Source organism: Meleagris gallopavo, chromosome 20, assembly GCF_905368555.1.
Source record: "Meleagris gallopavo chromosome 20, MGAL_WU_HG_1.1, whole genome shotgun sequence".
Classification (NCBI taxonomy): Eukaryota; Metazoa; Chordata; class Aves; order Galliformes; family Phasianidae; genus Meleagris; species Meleagris gallopavo.
The window spans coordinates 7111648-7127195 of record NC_139423.1 but is presented as its reverse complement, the minus strand read 5'-3'; the positions used below and the strand labels follow the sequence as shown (position 1 = coordinate 7127195).

The following is a 15548-nucleotide window of genomic DNA, read 5'->3' as shown; positions in this document are numbered from 1 at the left end:
ATGCAGTTTTGTTTCTGAGTCTTGCCTGTTTCTAGAGCAGGTGCTTCTGCTTCTTCAGAAACTTAGCACTTAACCTCTTTTTTGCACTGGAACAGTTGTATTGGAACAGCCTTGGTGATGCTTTCCTTCTAATGCGGAAAATCAATCTTTTTAATGATGTTGAAATCTTGTTTTTGTACACGTCTTAATTTCTGAGATGCTGTCAGTTGCCTGTGGAATAAAGCTAATAACATCCAGAGAAGTGAGCAGGGTAGTGCCACAGAGGAATTGCAGCAAGGTTCACCCAGGCTTCTGGTTATGGCCTTGTTGAATAAAGCTGTCATTAGAAATAGCTTTTCCTTATTGGGAGGACCTGCCTGAACACTGGAGTTGTAACAGAAGTGCTGCTAACGTTGAGTGACTATTTCTGAAATATGCATGCTGTTGGAACGTGAGCTCTGTTAGCAGAACCAGGGCTGGTAATGGACTGTTGAGCACTGTGGGTTCTGGTAAGGTGGCTGTGTGCTGTGTCTGGCAGCAGCAGGGAGAGCCAAGCGGGCAGAGAAGGGCTGTTACTGGATTTGTGAGCAAGCAGAAGTCTCATTGCTTTTGATAAATTCTTTATTTCACCTAATTGCATGGCCTACTGAATGTAGGTTGGGTTCTTCCTTCCTGTTAGTTGGTGATTACACAACAACTGACATAAGGGAACCAGAATCAAGTGAGGCTGTGCTGAAGCAGCCCTGCTCACTGCTTGAGCTGAGCGTGGCTGCAGGCAGGAGCTGCTCCTGGAGCCGACCTCCAGAGCCCTGGTGAGGAGCTGACATGGACGGTCTGCTCTGGAGTAGCTGAATGGCAAAGTGCTAGAGCAGCAGCTGCCAGCTGGGAGCTGTCCTGGGGATATGGGTGGAACTGGGGTGAGTCTGCTCTGGTGCAGGTTACTTCTGAGTGTCTTGCCTAATGCACACAAGCTCTTTACAACTGTATGGAAATTATTCAATGAACTCAGTCCAGGGAGTCCCACAAGGTCCTGCAGTAGCGTGGGCCGTTTTCTGTCTAACTTTAGGTAGTATTAGATTGTGGTAAATTATTCTGCATTCTTCCCTTGTGCTTTTATGCACACTTACTGAGGGACGAAATGTTTTTTCTTGGTTGAGTGCAACTTCCATTGTTAGCAGCTGTCTGGGCTCTGTGCTTCTTGCTCCTTATTGCTACAAAGGAAAGCTCTTGGAAGGCCCTGTAGTGAGCTTCACAGTCTGCCTTGTGAAAACTGCTGTGGCAGAGTCAAAATCCTTACATGTGAATTCAGTCAACGAGCTGTGATGACTTGAAGATAAGGAATCAAAACATCCAGCAGAAATGTACATTTGAGTTGATGGAAATGGTCACCACTCACACATGCAGTCTAAGGCACTGAAGACCACATTACTGTGTCTGCTTTGCTCCTCAGAGAAAGTGGAACAGTTTGATCAGTCGCTGATTTGACAAGTCTGAATTTGATGTAGGCTGTTGTGAGGAGGGTTCTGGTTCAGAGCAACTTCCAACTTGTGCCTTCATACAAAGGATGAAATTCAAAGGGCACATCTTCCAAGCTAGTGGTCGTCGTTAGCAAGATGTGCATCTGTTGTTCTGCAGGCAACAAGGGCTGCAGGGCATTGGAGGGTAAGGCAGGGACGTGTTCGTCAGCATGCACAGTAAGTGCATAAATCTAATTTCTCTGTCTGGGGAGTTTAAAATATGACGTAATATGGATCAGTAAGATGACACTGATCAAGGCAAGCTAGCACTGATTAATTTAGGACTTTAGAGGAAGCATAAGACTGTGCCTCTCTGTATCTGCTGTCTTTGGATCCAGTGTTCCGTGTAATGGATCTTGTATCTTGCCAGCATAGAAGATTCTGTGCTGTCTTCCCAGGCCTCTTCCCATTGACAGGTAGCAAGACTTACAGCCAAAATGCTTGCAGGCTTGCTAGATTTCCATTTCTTTCCCCTATCCAATATCAGAGGTCTGATGTCTCTGAGCCGTGGTAAAGGCTCTGCCCTGTGCTCTCTAGTTCTTGTTGGCCGCAGCCTGGAAGACAGTCAACTTTTCTTATGTTAAAGAAAGCTACTTCTTAGATTCAAAAGAGGAAACAGTAGAGGAAAAAAAGGGTGTATATCTTAACACTGAAACTCCCCCATGCAGACTTGAGATGATGAATGACTGTTTCCATACTGAACATATACCATGCAAGTGACATTTGTGGCATGACACCAACCCTGTGTAATTAATGGCCAGCAGCTCACATCAGGCTGTTAAGTCAGTCAGCACTTCCACAATTAGTATGTGTGCTCATCAGCCTGACACCAGGCTCAACTTCGAGTGCTCTGTGTACCTGCAGTCTTTGGTTGGGAATGGTTTTAAGCTTTTATAGAAAGAAAAGGCAATATCTGTAAATGATGCAGGCCTTTTGGGGTTGCCTAGGTGTAATGTTTTCTGTATGAGCCTGATTCTTTGACATTAATCCACATCTAGTCACAAAAGCAGCTACCAATTGATGGCCATTTCCTGTTGAAACCTCTCTTTTTCCTGAAGAAAGAGGAAACAAGCAAACAGCAAACCTTCAAAATAACCAGCATTTTTGAAGAGTTAATGTTAGGATTTGCAGGGGAGCAAGCTAAGCAAGCCTTCAGCAGTGACAGCCTTTTTAGCTCATGTCTGACATTTGCTAAAAAAACTGTCTAGAATTAAGGGAAAAACTTCCTCTTATTCATGCAGATGACCCAAGCAGACTGTCTTTCACCCTCTCTCCCTTCCCCTCTTACAAAATGTTGAGGAGAAAAGGGGATGTGATTCAGGCCAGGCACAGCAAAGTGATGGGCATTAGAGCTGCTGTCTTCAGCTGCGTTGGGCTGGGAGCAGTGTGACGCAGGAGCTGCGTGCACAGCACTGCTGTGAGCTGATCCATGTTTGCAACCTGCAGATGTGAACTTGGCATTGAAGTTATACCTTTAAAAAAAAAAAAAACAACACCCTCAGAGCTTCCAGTTTTATCACCTGGGCACCACAAACCTTCTGCTGGGAAAGGGTGCTCTGCCTACGTGACTCTGCAATACTAAGGGAGAAATACGTCTTTCAGAACGCAGCAGATCCTTTGTTCCAAGTGAAATGTTGCCATTCATTGCGCTTGTAATAAATCGGTGCACAATCATCCCTACTATCTTTTATTTGTGGATGCCAACGAGGCAAGGGAACATCTTTTCAATGGATGAACGTCAGCAGCAAGTCACCCTGTCTGTTTCTTCGTCAAGACAAAGCACTGATTGACACAGATTTCCTCCTTCAGAAAGGAAACCCCATTTTCCTGCAAGAGCAGGATAAACACACGGAGAGTATTTATACATGTGATATGCAAATCAATTGTCAAAAGTAGCTCCTCACTAAGAAGCTAGCAAGGTAAAATGTTTTATATTTCCCTCTTGCCAGAAGAAGGATCGAATATGAAAGCATCTGGCTGACAGCCAAGGCTGTAGCTGGAGCCAGGCTTTATTTTCATTCTCTCTGTGCCCTGTATCATTCGCTTGCAGCAAGACAAATGTCTGTGGTTATACCAAAGCATAGGGAGGGAACGTGCAGCATCACACCCTCACTTACACCTTTGGCTTCCCTTGGTGTTGGAGCGGCCCTGTGCAGGGCAGCTTTCCTTGGATCAGAGCTACCGCCCAAATTTAAGCAGTGTTTGCAGCAGCTAGCTGCAACGAGGGTCAGCTTCCATCATTAGGGAGAGAAAAGCCACTGCAGGGAGCAGTTCTCAGCCTGAAGCCGTGTCCCAGGTAGCTCACGTCAGTCACTCCTTGGTCGGGCTGCTTTCTCCCAGGCTGTGTCACTGTGCTCTCACACACCTCGAGTGAAATGAAATCACCTCCAGCCTGCGTGCTGCCTCCCTTAACGAGGGAAGGGCAGCATGTTGTGATGAGTTCTGCAGAGCTCAGACTCCTGGAGAAAAGGTCTGCTCTGTCTTCTCGTGAAGGATGACTTTCTGTGCAGGTCCTCCAGCGGCTCTTTGTGGCTGGGTTTCATCAGTCCTGTCTCCACGTTCACTTTTGCAGTAACCACTGCAGAATGGCTCCAGGTTTTGGCAATGGTGTAGGAAATAACCCCACATTTTACAGTTCCTTAAAAGCAAAAAACTGACAAAATCCTCATTTAAATTTCCATTTCCTTAGCTGAATTTCTCTGGATCGTATATTTTTGTAGTGTGGACTAATTTTTTCTCCATCATTCTGCTAGACAGCACTTGCATTTCTTGCAGACCTGGATGTCTCTCTATTCCCACGTCTCACTCGGTGCAGGTAAGCCCAGCTCTTAATACAAAGTCTGTAAAGCAGGTCAGAGCTGAAATCATTACCACGAGAAACAGCAGATCCATGACACACATAAATGGTGAGGTTGTTTTCAGCTCTCCACCCTGTCCAAAGAACTGCCTGCTGATGTTTGCAAGTACACTCAGCTATGTGACCCGGAGTGCCTGGGAATGATGAGGGCTGGGGGTGTTGCATGCATCCAAACCGCCCCTGTTTGCTTCAGACAAAATCATCTCAGAGGAGCAGAGGGAGCAGCACTGTGATCCAAGCACAGGACTAGAGTGCAGGAGCATCTGAGCACTAAATATAGCAGCTGTGCTCCGTCAGCACAGCAGATAACATCCCGCACCGGGACGGAGCTGGAAGTGTGAAATTAAATCCCCATCTTGGCACCGGGAGAGCTGGGATCCTGTCTGTTCACTGGTTTGTGTCTCTCGGATGTCTGGGAGAATGAAAACATCAAGAAACAAACAAACAACAGAACACAGTTTGGAACTGTGTGCTGAATTCTTCCTCCTTCTCAGTGATTTTTATGGGTCCCTTCCACCTCGGGGCAGTCCATGATTCTGTGATCGTGCAGCACGCCTTACTGATGCTTGCAGGAGCCTCTGAAGACAGACAGACATCATGAGGCTTAAGACCTGCGTTCGTTTCTTCTTATCCAGGGCAGCGCGGGAACCGCCGTCTTCTGCGTTAAGTTTTGCGGCCTTACGGCCCCGCCCGGCTCGGAGGCGGAAGGTCGGCGTGCCCGGCTCCGCCCGTGCGGGGGAAGGGGCGGAGGGGCGGGCGGGGCCGGGGGCGGCTCCGGGTCGATGGGGCCTTTTCCGGTTGCGGGGCTCCGTGTGGGTCCGCGTGGGTCCCGTCTGCAGGTCCGTTCCTCGCCGCACGGACGGGAGCGGTTTTGTTTCGGGTACTCCATCCGCAGCTCTTCGTTTAGTAGTGGTCCGTGTGACGCCTGCACTGGTGCTGATCAGTCGCTGTGTATTTGCGTTAGCGTTTGCTTGGTTGTCTTCATAGCTGTGGAATGAACTGCGTTAATAAAATGCGCTCCTCTCTCTCACACGGACATGTAAAGCGAGTAATTGCGCTCCTGCCGTCAGTGCGTGCTGGAAAACAAATCCCAAGGGCAGCTGGTGCAAAGCTCTGGGCTGAGGGGAGGATGGGGTGTGTTGGGGTGTGGGATGGGATGTGTTGGGGTGTGGGATGGGGAGTGTTGGGGTGTGGGATGGGATGTGTTGGGGTGTGGGACGGGATGGTTGTATTGGGAATATGAGATGGGATGATCGTGTTAGGATGTGGGGTGGGATGTGTTGGGATGTGAGATGGGGATGGTCGTGTTGGGATATGGGATGGGATGTGTTGGGATGTGAGACGGGATGGTTGTGTTGGGAATATGGGATGGGATGGGATAGTTGTGTTGGGAATATGGAATAGGATGGTTGTGGTAGGATGTGGAATGGGATGGTTATGTTGGAATGTGGGATGGGATGTGTTGGGATGTGAGATGGGATGGTCGTGTTGGGAATATGGGATGGGATGGTCGTGTTGGGAATATGGGGTGGGATGGTTGTGTTGGGAATTTGGGATGGTCGTGTTGGAATGTGGGTAGTGCTACTGGGGTTCTGTCCCATGCTGAGGGGTGTGATGCTGCTGGTGGCCCAGTTGGGTGTGATGGCAGATAGCCAAGCCCTTGTGTGGCCATGGTGTGCAGCGTTGCAGCCATCATTGGTACACATTTATACTTCTGTGATGGGCAGAGTGCTGCTGCAGGGTTGGTGAAGGTGGGAGATATCAACACAACAAGATCTTTGAAGCCCCTATATTGTGTTACACATTACAGTGCTGCACAGCAGCTGGTCTGTGTATTTTTGTGCCATGAAATTGACTGAAATTCATTAAAAATTGCAGTAAGTGGGAATATTGCAGCTCTGAGAAAAGCTGTTAAGCGAGCTGATTGGCTTATTCTGCTGCAAGGTAATTAATAATTTGATGTCATTTTAATAACTTCGTGCCATTTTGAATTCATTGCACAGGTCTGTTCAAGAACTCAGTTTGGAAGATGGTAGGAGATGGCTGAAGGAGTACCGTGAAGCCTTTTGCTGTGGTCTGACTGTACAGATCCCAAAACATATTCCAGTTGCAGATACAACGTGTGCTTCTCAAGTAAATGGGCACACTGGGAGCCTACAGACTTACTCAGGTACATAATGCTGTTAGATGATAAACAGAGGGAACTTCAGATTCTTTGTTGGCCGTTAATCAAGGTGGAGATGTCTGTTAAAAGCCTGTGCTTTGTGCTGGAGAGAACAGGTGTGAAGACAATTTAAAGGTCAGTATCTTGCAAGCCCAAATCCCAGCTCCTGTAGCTGATTCTGTAGCTTTTATTCATTGGAGTAGTCCCACTGCAGATGGCAGGGTGATCTAAGAGCAGCAGCCTGATGCTTCAGGAGCTGGTGGAATTACTCTGTGAAGGCTGTACTGTCAGCCACTGTGCATGAGAAATAAACTCCCTCAATAACTGCAGCGGACAGAGAGGTGTTCTGCCTTTTCTTGAGCATAATAATGTGGGATTTATGTTCTTGTCAAGTTTAAGTTGGGAGAACAATTAGGGCAAGTACAGTAATAAAATTTGCTATTCACTCATATTGGTATTTTTCTTGTGGTGGAGTTTATGAGGTATTTTGCTGAGCCTACTCTAATATCCATAGGGCCAAGAAGACTTTGCCCCCTATCAATCAGCGGCAGATTCAAGCATCTACATTTCTTACTGTCCTTTCTGTGAACCAAAAAAACCCAACCCAAACCACCTAGGCTAATTTGCCTGGAGGCCCAGGCTGTCCTGCTCAACACTGAACATTTCCTTAGTAAAAATAACCCTGCGTGTTCACACCTTTTCTCTGTATTTCCTGAAAATAGCCTTGTCATCAATGGTTGTTTGTTTATTTGTTTGTTTATCCCAGGGGACTTCTTGCAGTACCTGTAGGAGAAAAGACCAGGAGATGCTTTTTGTGGAGATAGCTGTGCTACACCTCCATCCAGCTGAGTCTTGGAATTCCCTCTTTGGACAAACTTCTGTGACAGAAGGTACTGTGTTGTCTTACAGCAATCACTTTGTGTGCCTTGAAAACTCAGATGACTTTCAAAATAGAAACAGCCAGCTTCAGTTGAATGTGATAGTCTTTGATGTGCCTTCCAATGGAACTGTTGTATTCTATTCTGCGCTAATAATACAAAATCATCACGTTCTGTTTGCTGTGGGAGTGTGGTGGAAGGTGAGCAGGGTTACTGCTTTTTAGTTTGTTTTATGGCTGTATGATAGAAGATGGATATATTTGCACTTCACTGCTATCTAATCATCGCAGAAGGTGGGCACACGAGCGGCACTGATTCTGCTGTGGTGCTAAAGATTTTAACTTGAATGCTGTGGTGCTAAATTCTGAGTGGTACTGTGCTGCTCAGACACCCTTTCTGCTGAGTTTCATATGCAAATAAAACCAAGAGGGGAGTTCCTAACAAACAGCGGCGTGTTTTTTACATGCTAAAAACTTCCTGACATGTGAGAGATGGGCTGTAAGTCTGATAGTTTCAGTGACCCGTGCCACGCTCAGAGCGTGGGTTGGTCCCCCGGTCACAGCAGGGCTCCCTGATAAGTGAACTGTGCCAGTCGTAATTACGCTCTTTGACCCTTCCCTGATAAAGCTATCAAGCGTCAGACTTTGCTAGGCACGTCACGCTCAAACAATCAGATTTGCATGGTGACGGGGCGTGCGGGTAAGGGCAGCAGCAGCCTCACAGTGACTTCAGCCTTAAAAATACCGTGAGAAGAGCTGAAAGCGTCGCTGAGAGCGCGGCCGGAGTGCCGGCTTCCCCCCACGCCGGGCTCCGCTTTGCCATCCGGGAGCCCCGCGGGGGCGGCCAGCAGGGGGCGCCAGCGGGCTGCGCAGCGCCGCCCGGCCCCGGGTCCGAGCTGCGCCCCGGCGGGGGGAAGAGCGCGGCGTGCAGCGGGTCTGTAGTGGAAAGGAGCGGAGGAAGGCGAGGAGGTGAAGAGAGGAAGAGTTTATCTAACGCTGTCTGTGCCGGCTCGTGAAACTGGGCTGGTTTTTGGACTGTGCCAGTGCCACTGGGCACCTGGGGAGCTCGGATAGGTGTCCTCTGTGCTGTGCCCAGCTTGCAGGTGCGAGCTGCGGTGTGCCACGCTGAAAGCTCTCAGGTCTGGGCAGTCCCAGAAGCCAAACTTTTCTTTCTTCTCCTTCGGCAGCTGTGCTGTTGGCACCCTGCTGCAGAGCTCTCTCGCTGCTCGCCGACCTGCATCCTGGTGCCGCCACCCGCTGCCCTACAGATCTTGTACAGCAGGGCACGAATGCCAGTACTGCGTCTTCAGAACTGTTATCAGCAGTGGGCAGTTCCCACGGCCTCCTGAGACAGAGGTGTCAAGAGCAGAGCACTGCTGCTAGGGTTTGCCTCTGCCTGGGAAGTGCCATGGGAATTGGTGGCTGGGAGCACGAGCCCTGCCTGGGAACTGACACCTCACTCGTGAGATTTGATTTCACCATCAGTGTGTGCCACTCAGCCTGTTTTAGTGTCCCTGCACGGTGAATTTCACAACCCCTGGGTTAGTTTTTGTTTCAGCTGTTGCTGTAGATACTGTCGCTTCTGTCTCTGCACGGCTTCTTGTTTTTCTCATCTTTCTACAGTCTTACTAAAGAACTAAGGGAGCATGTAAGTTTAGGGTTTCAAAAGGAAGCTGTGGTCTGAGACGTGCAAAGAAATGTCAGTGGTAGAGAGTTATACTTGTGGTTAGAAACAAACTGTTTATTTGTTTTGCTAACAAGAAGCAGGTGTTGCCGGGGCACTTGGGGAGAGAGGCAGGAGGGTTCTGCTGCACACAGGGGCTGAAGACCTCCTAGCTAGCATTAACCCCACTTTTATTAAGAGCGTGGAACAGAATGCAGCGGTGAGAAGACGACTCTGAAGTCTTTGGTCTTACAGCATTCAAGTTAAAATCTTTCATTTTGTGTTGTCTGTTTATGGTGAAGGCCTTACTGCCATGGGCAGGGCCCAGCACAGCCATCAAGTCTTGTTCCCCAGAGTCCCTAGAAGTGTTCAAGAAGAGCCACAGGTGATTACCAGCAGGTTTTGATGTGGCGTAGGACTAAAGCATACAGAAAAAGCAGGCAAAAGAAGTGTAGAGTATACACAGAAAAGCTCGGGTATTTAAAGGGTTACTTTCCATCATTTACTACGAACTATTTTAAAATTTACAGCGTGATGAGAATCTACCAGTGCATTAAAAATTCTTCACTGAAAAGCTCATGTTTGTATCATCTCTTGGCTGACACTGGTTGCTAACAGGATGCTGCAGTGTTTGGTCTCTGCTGATGCCGCCTGTATCCAGGAATGTTTGTCTTTATCACTGTTGAACACTTCTTTTATAAATAGGGTCTGGGGTGTGCTGCATTGCACGCAGCTGCGAAAGATTCTTGTGCTGTTTAATATTTCATGTACTGTGAGACTAGTGCTGGGGTTGCAGGAATGAGAGTCCCTGTGTACAAGTAAAATAGTGATTGCAGGTGAAAGGCGGCGGTGACTGAACTGCTGTTTTTTAGGGAGCTGGGTATGGGTGTGGGGACATCAGCTGAGGGCAGTGCTGTGCTCAAAGAGAGCCGGTGTTGGTACCAGGCCCTGTCCTTGGCAGTGCATTACAGGGAGAGGGTCGGACGTCTGCCTGTGTGAAGATCAAGAGGAGGTGCCTTGGACTTTAATCCGGGTTATTTACGTAGTTTCTGATTTTTATGATTTTTTTTTCCTGAAGTGGGTTCACAGATTTAATTGGCAATTCACGTGAAAGGTTTAATTTCCTGTGTCGGGTGTTATTTTTAATTAATGTTACCAGGATGTGATCAGCCTTTCATTTTGCTTTACATCACCTAGGTAGGATATTTCCTCATCTTTCCTGGTAACTTGACTCACTCATCCCAGGGCCCCAGACCAGGCTGGCAGGTGAGAGTTCCCACTGGGCATCATTTTCAGGATTAATTTTTGTGCCCTGGTGCACAGATCTACTTTGGTGCTCCCTTCCTGCTCTTACACACTGAGAGCAATTAGTTTCTCTGAAGTGTGTGAATTATCTGCTGTTCTGCCAATCAGAAAGCACTCAATAAATTGCATCTCTGTATATAAATAGTATTTTGAAATAGAAACACACATTCTGATATTTATTGTTACTGTTTTTATATAGAAACAAATTAACCCTATAAAAATATATCGTTTATGTCCAGTTATTGCTTTACACACACTGTTAGCTGACCAGTTTGGCTCCTTCTCTTGCACAGAAGACACCGTTGTCCCAAGAAGTACAACATGCAGGTTGGGCTGCAAGGTCTGGTCCTTAAAGAAGACAGTCCAAGAAGCACTTCCAAGTGTACAGGTACATTCTGAAGTGCTGCCACTGGTCAGATTTCACCAGCAGAGCAGCTTGCAGAAGTGGGTCAGAACTGCTATAGGCACATACACTGGTGACAAAGAAATGCTGGCTGGACTTGGTTAGCCTGTATCTACCTTTAGAAGAGCCAGCCCTGCTTCCTTCATGCATTTAAGATCAGGGGTGTGTCTGAAGAAATTCTTGAAAACTCCTGTCTTATTCAAGGCTGTGCAAAATAGGTGGAAGAAAAATCGTAGAGGTGTGAAGCTAACACTGTAGGCCTGGGAAGGACATGGGCAGCTTCAGTGAACACTTTTTACAAACCAGAGATTGAATTGGTTTTGTATTTAAATATTGAGGTGATGTGTTTGCACCAGGACTTCTGCTAATTGTTGTAAAGGGAGTTTGTTTCCAAGCTCTCCTCTGAGAGCTCTCGATTGTGATATTGAAAGAAGCTGTGCAGGGCTCTGACTCCTCACCAGCTGGGGCAGGAGGAAAACAGCCCGTGAATGGGAGAGACTCTGCAGGCTCTGTCTTTCCAGGTACTGTTTATTTAATGTGTTTTACTTCTGGCAGAGCATGGGAGTTGTGCTGTGTCACTGAAGGAGGAAAAGTCTTGCAAGGACCAAGTGGTTCCCCTGCAGGTGGGCATGGGGGGGAGTTTTGCTGTTGCAGAATTGTTGCAGCCAGAGCTTTTGAGCTCACAGACAGAGGTGTGCAGTGCTCCTGTTGGACTCCGAGGCAAGGAGGACTGAGCTACTGCAGGCAGCTCTGTGCTGAGAGTGCACGGGTTTTGCTTTTGGGTCTTTATGACGGTGCACGAGAGGGGTCTGGCTTTTCCTGGAGGCACAAAACCAGCCTGATCCATCCGCCTGGTGAGACCAGCTGACAGCAGTGATCCAGCCCTGCCTCACGTCACCGATAGTGCCCGTGGGGCTGTTCCTCTGAGTGGCTGCCACTGATAAGCTGTTGTTGATAAAGCCTGGGGTGCGTGAGGGAGGGAGATACAAGTGCAGGCAGCGTTTTGGTGACTAATGTGTTGTGGTGAGGGCGAGCTCAGAGCCCGAAGGCCTGGGCTATTGCAGGAGGAGAGGAGGGTGAGGGATGTTTCCCAGCAGGCAGGGAGCCTTGCAGTGTTTGGGAAGGGGCAGGGTGCTCAGATCCTAGCAGGGCATGGGCCTCCTGCTCCGTATGTGTTGCCAAATGCCAAGTTTCTTGGCATGCACAATGCAGAGTTCAGCAAAAGCTGGCTTGTAGCACACAGCTGTCTTTGTAGAGCAGAGGAGTCCTGCTGTGGGTGCACCCCAACTTGAGCCCAGTCTTTGCTGCTGGATCCTGCCCTGCTCTCCCCCCTGTGCAAACCAAGCAGTCTCTTCCCTTACACCTGCTGCTGGCTTTCTAGGAGAATGCAGAGTGCAGCACTTGCTGTGCTAGCTCCTGGCTGCCAGTGCTGAGTCGTGAATAACAGTGCCCATGAGAATTGAGGTGTCCCCAAAGCACTGCTGTCTGCAGCCAAGATGCGTGCCCAGGGTATGCTGACACCAACAGAGAGAAGCAGGCATGTGAGGGGAAGGTTTTAAGTGACTTTGCTCAAATGTTGTGTCTGGAAGTGGCTGAAACTCAAACCGGCCTCAGCGGTAGATTTGTCCAAGGGGCAGAGTCAGAAATGGATCATGCCAGAGGTGACTAAAATGTCTGTGTATTCTTCAGGTGACCTGGGCACCCATCCCTGTGTTACTTACTCATCAATTTACAGTAACCCCAGCGCAGGAAACCTTCCCCCATTGCACACAATGGGGATGAGCAGGGGCTGTGCTGGGGTTGGGGCACCTGCTCAGTGCCCAGGGCAGAGCAGAAGAGTGCTTTGCTCCAGCAGCAGCATTGCATGGGGAGCAACGAGAACCAAAACCCCTCTCCCTGCTGGGGTTGCTTCCCTGTGCCCAACTCCCACAGTCCTTAGACAAACCATGGCTGTAATTTCTCTGGTTGTTCCAGGTCTTTAGATCATCCTGCAGCAGATTATCTCCGTGCTGGTGAGCCCTCACCTGGAGCACTGCATCCAAATGTGAAGTCCTCAGCACAGGAGAGACATCAGTGGCCAAATGCAAAGAAGCCTTGCTGTGCAGATTGCGGTAACTTCACGTGCCTTCTGCTAACTGATGCTCAAAGCAGAGGGGCATGGTGAGGGGTGCCAGGCTCTGGCACAAGCTCCCAGCAATGCTCACGGTGCCCAAGGGCTGGGCAGCTCACGGTGCCCAAGGGCTGGGCAGCCCGCAGCAAGCAGCCAGCAGCAGCTCAAGGAGCAAAAGCCATTCACAGCATTAGTGAAAGCTTTGACAAAAAGGAAGGATGGGGAACTATTGTCTTGTTGGCCTTCTTCTCATAATGTCTGCGTGTAATAAGTCTTTTGGTTACGCTTGTGGCTTCTGTGACAAAGCAGTGATTTAGGGGGCTGTCTTTACAGAGGCAGAGCTTCTCACACAGGCCAAAATGCTGGTGAGTAATATTTTACCACAAATTGTCGTAACTGGGGCTTGACAACTGCTGTAGGAAAGAGGGTGGGGGGTTGTATTTGATTTATTGCATGACTTGCTGCAATTTGCAGGGGGAAAAAAAAGAGCTTTATGCTAGCGTAGGCTATGGGGAAGGAAAAACTCTGTATATCTCTGCCAGGAACCCCAGAGTTTGCCTGGACCCATAGGAGGTACATAAACTTCAGCTGACAACAGGGTTCTTTAATTGAGAGCATCTTTGGATGCCTCCTGCAGCAGCACTACACTAAAGGGAACCGTTCCCTCTCCAGCCCAGAGTCCCCAGGCCCCTGTGGGTCTGTGCTCTCAGTGCTGATGGGCAGCGGGCAGATTGCTGTGCAGAGCATCTCTGGCCAAAGGGAAACACGTGCTCTTGGTGTGGTGTTCCAGTGCAAAGGAGGGGTTCTGCCTTTCGGTGTTACCCAGTGGTCACCAAGTAGAAAGTAATTCCTCTGAACACAGCCCTTTTCTCTTTGTCGCTCTTTTAACAAAGCCAGCAGTTTCATGAGCCCTCTCTAAAACTGAACTCTGAGACATCTTCAGGGTGAGCTCTAAGCAGGGAGAAGGATTGCTTTTTGTGCTTGCATCAGTGTGAAAATTCAGGTCATGTTTACTGTGGGCAGCTGGAAAACAATGATCTCACATGCTAACAACTAACATCTGAAGGGAATCATTAAAGCACTTGTGTTGTTTTGTAAGCACCTACTTCACTTTTTTTTTCTTTTTTTTTTCCCCAAACCAGTTCAGCTGTTTTTAAAGACGTTTTTCCCTCCGAGTACCTGATGTTAGCTCATCTACAACAAGTGGCAAAGCCCAACAGGTTGCTGTTCCTTTTGGTTTTCAATGGGGGAAAAGAGAGGGACTTTCTTTTTAAAGACCTCTATTGCCCCCAAACAAGGAACAAGACAGCCTTCTGCTGTAGGATGGACAGACACCTATGGCTGGCGTTTTTTGCCCTCTGCAAGCTGCCCTTGTGTAATTTCCTGTGCTTACATCTGGTTGGCATTGCCCTCGTTGGCGAGATGGCTACAGAGCTTATACAATCCCTTCTGAAGGGAATGTGGAGGCTTGCAGAAGTGAGCTCTCCTCTCCCACGCTGTCCTCCTATTTACTGGTTCAAATTGGATATACAGTTACTGAGTAGAAGTGCTTTTATTCTATTTTATTCTGGTATTAATGCCTTCAGACCAGGATAACAGAGGAGGTCATGGGCCATTAATTTAAACCAGGTGGGAAGAATTACTCAAAACTGTGTGCTGGGAGACACGTGAGAGTGTTACAGCTTTATGTGCTCTTATATCTAAGTAGGGGAGCAGCGTGTGCAGCCCTTGTACAGCTCTTCTGTTGTTCTTTTGGGGAAGTTGTTGCAAATAGTGTTTGTTCACTGCTGTAAATGAGCCAGAGTGTCAGATCTGGAGACTGATGATCTTCCTGGCACTCTGGTATTTGTGCTGTCTGCTCTGCTTGCACGTATCATCATCTCTGCTCTAGAACTTTTGCAACTGGAATGAAAGCAAATTGCAATTAGTGTGTATCAGTGGTGTGATGAGTCTTTCAGCAAGTAGTTAATTTGCAAATTGAATATATGCACTCATATTTGGAATGGTGCAGCATTGGCTGTAGTACTCTTTGCAGGGGTTGGCGATTCTGGGAGTTACAGAGTAAGCGAGGGAGGACATAATCTCAACTGGTATAAAGAGAAGTGAGATTTAAGGGGGAGAAAATTGTCACTAAGTGCAACTACCCTGGAGTTTCTTAGCTTGGTTTCTGATACACAAGCTGTCTAGTCTGGCAAGTAGAAAGCATTCTGCAATTGAGAGAGATGATGTAATAATGACACGATTGCCTGCTTCTTGAAGGCATGCAGATCACCTCTCTGAGTAGCACCAATTCAATTCCCACTCACACCCAGCAGCAGCAGCTGCTCACACTCAGGCCTGTGCTATAAGGGCTGACAAGAGTCCCCTTGAGGTCAGCACTAAGCTACCAGCTTCCAGGCAGCTCATGTAGAACGTGGGATTGCCCAGGCTGCATGGCAGAGACATTGCTCCAGCCCCAGAAGTGATGTGCAGCAGCACAGCCCTCCTGGCAGGGGAAGCAGCAGCAGCAGCCCGGGGGGGGGGGAAGGGAGGTTCTTCATAATTCAAAAGTAAAAAAAAAAAAAGTAAAAAAAAAAAAAACAAACAAGTTTATTGCAAAAACTCAGTGTTTAGAGTATTTCCAGAGACCAGTAGATACATTACAAACAAATCAGTAAATCCTGCTTTGAGCTC

General features: G+C 48.1%; 1 protein-coding gene across 4 annotated transcripts in view; it reads left to right on the top strand.

Annotated features, from left to right (window-relative positions):
- Positions 1 to 5081: 5081 nt before the first annotated feature.
- ARSG (arylsulfatase G) overlaps positions 5082 to 15548 on the top strand; it is a 40111-nt gene continuing 29644 nt past the window's right edge. Inside the window, exons 1-3 of one of the 4 annotated variants that reach the window (XM_085240144.1) lie at positions 5082 to 5233; positions 6357 to 6523; positions 7284 to 7407. The gene's annotated coding sequence lies outside the window, so the exon portion shown is untranslated. Of the gene's footprint in view, positions 5266 to 5286; positions 5423 to 6356; positions 6524 to 7283; positions 7408 to 15548 lie in introns of those variants that run through there. The other 3 variants (XM_085240145.1, XM_085240147.1, XM_085240148.1) reach the window with 3 other exon arrangements.